We start from the raw sequence: 9,392 nt of genomic DNA on the forward strand, positions 1-9,392 counted from the left end.
TTTCTTTGATGTACTTTATGGCGTCAAGTTAAATGGCTCTACCTGTGGGATAACAGGGTTCGCTGAAACTCGACCTGAATCCCCTGTGTAGACTTCTTTACAGCTACTCTGTCTCTCTGCTTTATCTGGTGCATTCAGAATTATTACTATATATTAGTATAGCAAAGAACACTTTCATCTGCCGTTTCACAGGTCAATTACTTTATCAGTTAATCTAATCAAACACAACATGCAAAGCAACAGGGAATTGACCATGGCAGGGAAGGTAGGGAATTGAATTAATGAAATAAATGGGGCATATTAGTAATCTCTCTAAGTATTCTGTAAGAATGAATCAAAGTCATGACATTCAATAGTCCATTAAGGTAAACTATATCAATACGACTTTGTTAGACATATTCTCTGTGTATTCTTGCAAGCAAGTACATACAGTAAATTTGGCTGTACTGTAGAGCACATTGGAATAAACGCCCTTTAACTGCAGAACATTTATGTGGCTGACAGGTCAGAAAACAGAAAATATTATTGATTCTAAAAATAGTCCTGGAGCTAATTCTTCTCCCATAAAAGGGCATTTAAAGACGATTGATTGGAACAGACATTTAAACAACGTCTACTGCAATGTGGAGGGGGACTGCAAAGGATTCTGCTTCCCTCACTTACACTGATTTATTCGTTTTTTCAAATCTCCCTCATGACAGCCAAGACATCTCGTTGTAAAAAGGTAACTTTTCTTGCACTGGTTGATTAAATTTGAGCTCCAGGGGAAACGCAGTGTGATTTCCGCAGCAGAAGGATTTAGACGCAGGGGGCTCCTTTTCTATTTTTATTCAACAGTTGCCTGCTGATGGTGAATTCCCCTTATCAGAAATGCAGTGTTGTGTCACTTTTTAATACAAATATTACAGCATATTGCAGATTGGGAAAAAATAGTGTTATTGCTGTGGTTGTTGGTAAACTTTTACCTCACACACTTTTTTGAGAGTTGCGCGAGTTTTAACAGATGGTGCCGTTCTCATCATTGTAAGGAGCGACTCGAGAGATTGTGCAGCAGGCTCTGTCTGCATCTACAAAGCAAACAGGCACCCTCTGTGAAGTGTAACATGCCCAATTCCAGCGCAAGCATCCAGTTGACATTGACATCTTCTTTTGCAGCATCCCCTTTGTCCGTTTGTCCCCCCCCTTTTTTTTTTTTTTTCTTTTTTTTTTCTCTTTCCTATCTCCCCCTCACACTCTCACACAGCCGCAGGTTAAACCCACTTTTGTCGAAAAACTTGGACTGATCTCTGTAAGTGAGGTATGTGTGTACGTCCGTTCCTTGAAATCTAAACTTGCGTTTTAACACACAGTTTCTTTTTAATCTCCATGGAAACACAGTGTCGTCCTCCTCCTGTCCCAAGCTTCTGAGAATAATTGGTCTCCCTTTCATGAAGTTAGACTATGCTATGTGTAGAACCAGTATTTGTCAACATCACGATTATATAACTTACAGGTTTTCATAACCCCTCTTTTCTTCTGGGTGCGTCTGTGGGGGTTGGGCAGTATTTTGTAATAGTAGTTCTGGGAAGGTCCCTGAGGTTAGTATAGCTATCTTAGCTGCTTAAATCCCCAATATTTCCATGCTCTCTGAGAGGCTACTGGGTAATTAAAATTGATCTGTGTCTGTCCGAGTGGCAGTTTCAGCCTCACTGCATCTCAAAGGACTTGAGATGCAGTGAGGCTTCACCTGCCACCCGGACTAAGACCAATACCAAGAGTTTATACTTGTCACAGTCAGAAAAAATTGGTGAAAAAAGAAAGAGCATAACCCCAGCAATTTCTTCATATCGGTCAGGCACCCTGTAATTTTTGGATACCTGCACTATATTTCATTTCCTTACCTTTTTGCAAAAAAAAAATATTTAAGAAACCCATGTCACCAAAAAAAATAACAACAATCCAACACAATGGATTTGCCATTTGGATTGTGTTTTTATTCTAATCACAAAATGTATAATATTAAACAGAAACTTCTGTATTTTTCAACCGGAACCCTTTTTTCCCATTATTTTGGGTCAAAGTGACAAATGGGTACAATTGTTTTAGAAGTCAGTCCAATACTGAGCGAAAACACTTCAGCCAGCAACCAGAAAACGGGCTGCAAAATAATCCCTTTTGTGCCATTGTGCCTCTGCCAATGTACATCCAACAAAGTGTTTGTTGTTGCTACTGACTGGTAAGAATCTCAAAATCAGTGTCTGACAGCAAAATCAAAAGGATCCCTTACCAGAAATAAAAATCTTACGCAACAAGAAATCTCACCCAAGTCTCTCTAAACAGAATAACTTTAGCTAATAACAACACCCCCACTGTGTCTGCAGGGGGTCTCTACACTTGTGGAACAGCATTTTTCTTTTGGGAAAGTGCGTTGGTATAGGACAGGGGTCATAGTCAAAATAGTAACTGTAGACCCTATGGTCTGTAAAGTGAAGTGTTAGGACAGGAGTCCATTTGTAGCACAACTATAACCACAGAGCGACAGACAGAGTTTAGCTGTAAAAAATTACAGCGAAAAAATTTCCCCTCGGGGATAAATAAAGTAACGACCTAACCTAACCTAACCTAAAATTCCTTCAGTAATTCTCAGATGTTTTGGATACATTTTAGAGACGTTTAAGATAGTTTTTTCATGTTCAAATTAAATTAAAATATTTTAGAGCTGGTTCCTGAGTAATATTTGAAACACTGTCGTCATTTCACAGGAGTTCTACAATATGAGCGATGGCAAGGATAAGTAAACAGCTCTTCCTTAGAAACCAGCGCCAGCAGCAACAGAAATGGCTCACCCTGTTGAGCTATCACTCTCCAGACTCCAGAGAGAATAAACAGATTGTCTCCGCGTACACACATGTCCTCTGTAAGTACATCCTGCACTACTGTGCAGGATGTTCACCAACCCTGAGCCCCACAAAAGAGCAGCACTGACTCCGCTGCAGTGATATGTCAAAGACATGGCAGTTATCTTCAGCTATCTTTGGCTTATGTAACACTAAATGCAACGCAACATATTTCCCCTTACTTGGAAGCACAAAATGTTACCAGAAGGCACTATGTTTTCTTTTTAATCTGTTTTATAATAGTGTTTTTCAGGGTAACCACTGAACAGTTTTATTTGGCTGATTAAACTATGACTGTCGAGGGACATTGAGACAGTCTGATCGTCAATGTCACTCATTCAAAGAAAGGCTTTATGTCTGAATGTTTTAAGAGCCTCTCACTCAGCTGCTCTTTTGGTTTTGCATTGACCATGCCATTATATTCCGGACTCAAATGAAAGTGGTTGCCCTGGAAATCTCAATAGTTTTTCAAACAACAGAATACATTTATACTGTATGACCACTTTCCTTCTTATCTGTCACCCTCAGCTGTACTTTTGAGTGGAGTGGCCTGCTGCTAAATTGAATGTGCACAGTGTGCTTTTAAAGCTACTTTGCAAAAGAAAGGGGGTGTTATTTTAACATTTCTTAAACTAGAATTTGCAAATGTTGTACACTTGGACACACAAAGGGCACTTCCAGGCGTGCAACAGTTTTGAACATTCCTTTACTGGAAATACAGAAAAACACAAAGCACATCAGCTAAACATCGCTTCATACCGCGGGCTATCGGAATGTGAGTTGCTATTGCAAGTGAACATACATCAGGGTGCGACTAAACAAAATAATAATCCAACACAATAAAAATAGAACAAAAATAATACATGAAAAAAATTAAGGGGGGGGGAGGGTGTCCAGTGTCCATTATGACAAACATTACTGTGGCTCCCACACAAAAGTTAATCCGTTTTCAAGCCTTTACTTGACAGTAAAGTAACTTAATGATGATGAACAATAAAAGAGCAGCCTCTACTCTGAAGAAATGTTTCCGCATAATTTCACACACTTGAAGTGCAACAGAGTGCACAAACAGGATGAATGGATAAGAGTTCGGTGGTCGAAGGTCAAATGTGCTAACCAATGCAATATCTCAGGAACGCCTTGAGGAAATTTCTTTAAATGTGTTGGTGGAGACATACAACCGCGAGGCGGTAATTCTCGTTCAACTAAAATTTATATTTTATCAGTTATTTTTGGATTAGTAAGGATGCTGACCAAACAAGGCCCAGCCTTGTGAAAATCCCTTGGGAAATATAACCCTATTTGATTGTATCAATGAAAAAGATTCAATAAACCTCACAATTCCAGCTTTTACATTTTGTATAATATTGTTTGTATTTGGTTTGATTTGTAGTTGGTATTTTGTTAGTTAGTATAGTTATAGGTTTGGGTCGTGGTTTTCGTTAATATTGTCACTTGTCTTAGAAAGCCACTTCTATGCACTTCAGTCCAAATTTTCAGATAAACACACACACTTCTAATGATATTGATAGAAAATGTAGCTTTACACACAAATAAAATGACAGAATCAGTTCTACAAGCAAGTATCTCAAAACGACATACGTTATGTTTAAGGTCAAGGGACAAAGACAGTGAACAAGAATAGCAGCTTTTATATAAGAAACTGACATTATTATATTGCGAGAACATCCACAAAGGGAGGAGGTCATGGACACACAATAAATCTTTTTCATTTAATTTGGATGACTTGTGTTACTGAACAAATCAGTGATTGGGTGTGCCAACATTTCCTCCAGTTACACAAAGATCAAACTGAAAAAAATTGTTCATGGACTTAAAGAAGAACAATTGAAAGCCTGTACTCAGCTTCAGCCCCAAATTGTAAAGAACTAAGTCAGAATAGTATAGTCAGGTATAGTCAAGACTCAGACATACTATACATTTTAACATCCACATCAAAACAATTACAAAATTAGCCTTTCATCACCTTGAAAATACGTCTAGAAATAAAGAACTTCCGCCTCAGCAGACTTCGAATAACTTGCCTTCATGTATTTATCTTCAGTAGGCTTGACTAATGCTTTCTTTATTGGTCTCACTAAAAAGTCGTTCAGGCAGAAGCTGATTCAAAACGCTAGAGTCCTCACTAAGACCAGGAAAGTGTGTCTCATCAGTCCAGTTCTCAGGTTTTTACACTTGCTTCATGTTTGTCAAAAAAATTACTTTAAAATCCTAATATTGGTTTATGAAGAAGTACATTTCTGAACTGCTGCTGCATCATGAACTGTGCTGACTTCTCAGATCGTGTGGGGCAGGTCTGCCTGTGTCTTTAGAGTATAAACTCTTTTTATTCACCACATTTGTGGAACAAACGCTCAAGCTTAATTATCTATATGTTGTACTGCTCTATAGCTGCAGTGTATTTTTATTTTGTCTTTTATTTGATTTGTTTTATTCTTTTAAAGCTCAGTTTTTTTGGCTTACAGTCTCATATTTTACTCTTTCTAAGTCCAATTTATGTCTTTTTATATGTCACCTTGTGTTTCTTTTATACTGTACCTTGTCTTAATTACTTTACGGTCTTAAATAAAGGTTTAGTAATTTCATGTTGCAATCTGCTAATGTTGAGGGATTTAGAAGTTTAAAAGATTTTTTAAAAATTTTAAAATAGGTCTAACATGATGCAGTAGAGGTGAGCACACCCTGACTTTTAGTACCTGAGATGGGTCAGAATCCAAATGTTTTAAAAGTTCCTCATAGAATGTGATAGTGTCTTCAAGTAAAAAGTCCTTGCTACCAGTTTTTAAGAGCCTTTTTGTTTAAATTTTAAAGTTAAAATCACTAAGATCAGTTTATGAGACTCTCTCCAGAATGCTCATACAACAGTTTTCACAGGGTGAGTACTCCTCATGACAAATTCCCTTTTTTCCAATTTCAAAAACTGTTACAGTTAATGTCATGTACACCATGTATTTTCTTTTTGAAGTTGTCAGCGTTTATGTGGCACAATGCAAAGCTGGAAATGCTTTCAGACTGTGCCAATCTTCTGGTTGTTGAAAAAAAAAAAACTGGATTTGACACCAAATTTATTTCTCTGGTGGCACAAATCTCTGCTTATGTCCAAAGCTTTTTGTATGGGTTGCTTTCGTATCAGTGCTGCTGCATCAGCATTCAACCAAGTCAGCATGACAAGCTGTGACCACAAGGGCAAAGTAATAATCCCGACTATGTGAGGCGCATCGGTCAAATCATCCCCACAAAACAATTTCCCCTTGTGGGATTAAGAAAGAAAGAAAGAAAGAAAGAAAGAAAGAAAGAAAGAAAGAAAGAAAGAAAGAAAGAAAGAAAGAAAGAAAGAAAGAAAGAAAGAAAGAAAGAAAGAAGGAAAGAAACCTCTTTTTCTGATTTCTTATGTTTTAAGCTTTTATAATGACATTTCAAGCAAACACTAAGCAGTTTCCAGTCATTAAAGCAATATCAACGAGTCATTTGCCAGTATTTATTTTTTATAATCCCCAAAAGATCCTATTTTTTTTTTTTTTAGCTTGATGAGACTTCTCTGACTCTGTGTAACCAAGCAAACAGTCTGTGCAAACTTCTGCACAAATATACTTTGACGAGCTTCCTTCCTTTCGCCTTTTCTGTCATCAATTTCTAGTGGTGGGTCTGTCATGTGTTGCCCACACAAGATAACAACTACTTCACCACTACACACAAATAAACTACTGAAGGGTGGTTAATTGAGCTACATGCATCAGGAATAGACATTAAACACACTTGAGTTAAGTCTGTTCAATGTACTGTTAGTAGTAGTGCTAGACACATGAAATTGCTTTAAAATCTATTGCCATGCTGTAATCGAAGTCCAAATAAATTAGCTGATTTGATTTCCCTACTTATGTCTATTTTATCATTACCTCATTGTTGGTTTACATCTGAAAAATGGCCAAACAAAACAGAAGCAATACATACAAAATACCTGCACCAGAGTTATACATGTGTGGCTTCTCTTTCATGCCGAGTTTCTGATGTAATTTTGGTTAAATTGCACCACCAGTACAGGTGTGCTTTGTATTTTTTTTTCCTTCTGTTGATATCCTCCCTCATCTCAAACACATGCAAATTAGTGAGGCTGCATGGAGGCTTGAAAAGCCCCAGTCTGTAAAATATTTGTCTCTATCATCCCTTTAAATGACAGACAAACCAGTCTTGAGTGCTTTTCTTTCTACTGTAACAAAGATTCAAGGACAAAATGAATAAAAGGGCTTTCTCTTTTTACAGCAGGGCACCACTTTAAAATCTAAATGGTACACTTAAAGAGTGCAAAAGTGAACCATGTCAGAATTTGTACATACATAAGATATACCGTATATTCAGTTAAAACTCCCTTGTAACTCTTGACTGTTTTGAGATTTGTGACTATGAGTTCATAAGCAAGAGAAAGAGGGAGAGAAAGAAATAACTGGCAAAACTCCAGTTGCTAAGGCTACTGTTGTCCCTTGAGATTCAGCTTTGTGTGTCTGCTTGTGACAGTGTGTGCATCTGTGAGGTTGTGCCCATATGTATGCCTTAAGCATCAGTCTGTGTTTATTTAATTTGATGACAGACACTCTACCTCCAGAGAATTAATGTGTGAGCTGGTGGGGAGTCAGGTGTTTCCCTGTGTCTCCCCTCCTCTATCTCCCTCTGTCTCTTGCTTATGAACTCATAGTCACAAATCTCAACAGATTAGAAGTCTAAAGGCCTTGTTTTGGAGCAAGCGCTACAGAATGATGTCTTGGAGCTACAAAGACACCCTGACAGAGATGACAAAGAGCGAGGGTGTTGACACTGAAATACATGTAAAAGTAAAACAGACAGAGTCAAGTAAAACGCTCTGTTTAGGCTGTCTTGCTCTCTCTTTACTTATATATAATGTACACCAGCTTTTTATGAGCAGTACAATAAGGAGATTTGGGCTTTTTTGTTGTGTCTGACAGAAACGCTTTTTGCAACTTGTCACCTCCCTCCAACGAATACTACAACTATGGATTTCTGTGACTGGACTCTTTGCACCTTTCAGTCTGTCGACTCAAATAGCAGTCAATTTTTTAACACCCTTCATTTTCCAGGCACTGAACACGGATTTACTCCATACCCCCCAAAAAAAATCCAACTGAGCTTCAATTTATGCAATAAGCAGGTGATTTTATTGAAATGTGTTACACTGGGGTCACTAGTCAATACTGGAGGGCAGAAACTAGGCTAGAAGAAAAGGGGGATCGGTTTGTTTAAATGAAGTTTTTAAGCTGCTCATTATCACAACTTTAAAAATGTGATTAATTGTGTTGAAACAAAATGTAGCAGATCTACTCTTACCTGTCTGACTGGCTTACAAGACAAACATCCATTCAGGGTTTAGTTTGCTGTTGAGACATTCTTGGCTGTATCAACAAAGGATTTCAACTATCCCTTGTTTGTGCGTGTATGTGTTTGTGTGTGTGCGTGCGGGGGTTTAAGAATAGGCTGACAAACTAACAAATCCTAGCTTACAGTGACTTTTTATTTTTGAGATGCAGTTTCTTTTGTTTTTGTAACTCGTGTTTGTGTAGTTTCTGGCAAAAGGTCCCAATAATTTATGTTATAGAGAGCTGCAGCTGCACATTAAGAAGGGGTTTACAACAGCTCTGTTCAAGAAGAAAAACAGTGCCCTAATTGCAGGCACTGAATGCTAAGTGCATTGATTTCTGGTCCTTCTGATATTAGGTTCTCAACTTTTCCAAAGCTTTCAGGCAGAGACGTAATTGGACAAAAGTGAAATATTCATGTCAGATGTGATCAAAGCTAAAAGATAACTTGGTTACTTTCTTTCAATAAGTTCATTTTCATGAGTGGAAAATTATTTTCAAATAATTTTCATAGAGGGCTCAAAACATCTACCGCACACACACTTTGAACTGATTTTACAAAACAGCACAAGATTCATCAATGTGAATACATTTCACAAAAAAATCATCTCAAATGGCATCACGATCATGGTGGATTCAACTTCCATGAATTGAAATGGTTATATATATAATGGAAATATATATTTCAACAAGTTTGAATTATTTTTACGTCCGCCTTGCATAAAGTACGTTTTCCTTTTTTCACTGTTAACTTAACACAGTTTAAAGCACAAGCATGTGTTTGTCTGCTCATGTGTGCGATTAATTTAAGATATGACTCAACACTCTGCTTCCTTGATATCACAGTGTTACACAAAATGTTGCATTGAGTAAAAATATTTCAGGAAACCTACAGTATGAGAAAAATACTGAGCAGAATTGGCATACCAATTGGTGACAGAGAAGCGCATTATGCTGGAGAGGCAGTTGGCCCTTTTTCCCATCATCTAAAATTATCACCACTGAAATTCTGTCCTTTATCATTGTTTATTATCATAACAAATGTCATTTTCCATTTCAATGATATGTTAAATAAGAACATGATATGTGCGACGATATGGAGTTAATTTAAAAACCTTTAAAGTTGAAA

The sequence above is a fragment of the Brachyistius frenatus genome, unplaced genomic scaffold (assembly GCF_029030835.1).
Source record: "Brachyistius frenatus isolate BFR_SWC_R1_liver_20210118 unplaced genomic scaffold, ASM2903083v1 Contig_5, whole genome shotgun sequence".
NCBI classification, from domain to species: domain Eukaryota; kingdom Metazoa; phylum Chordata; class Actinopteri; family Embiotocidae; genus Brachyistius; species Brachyistius frenatus.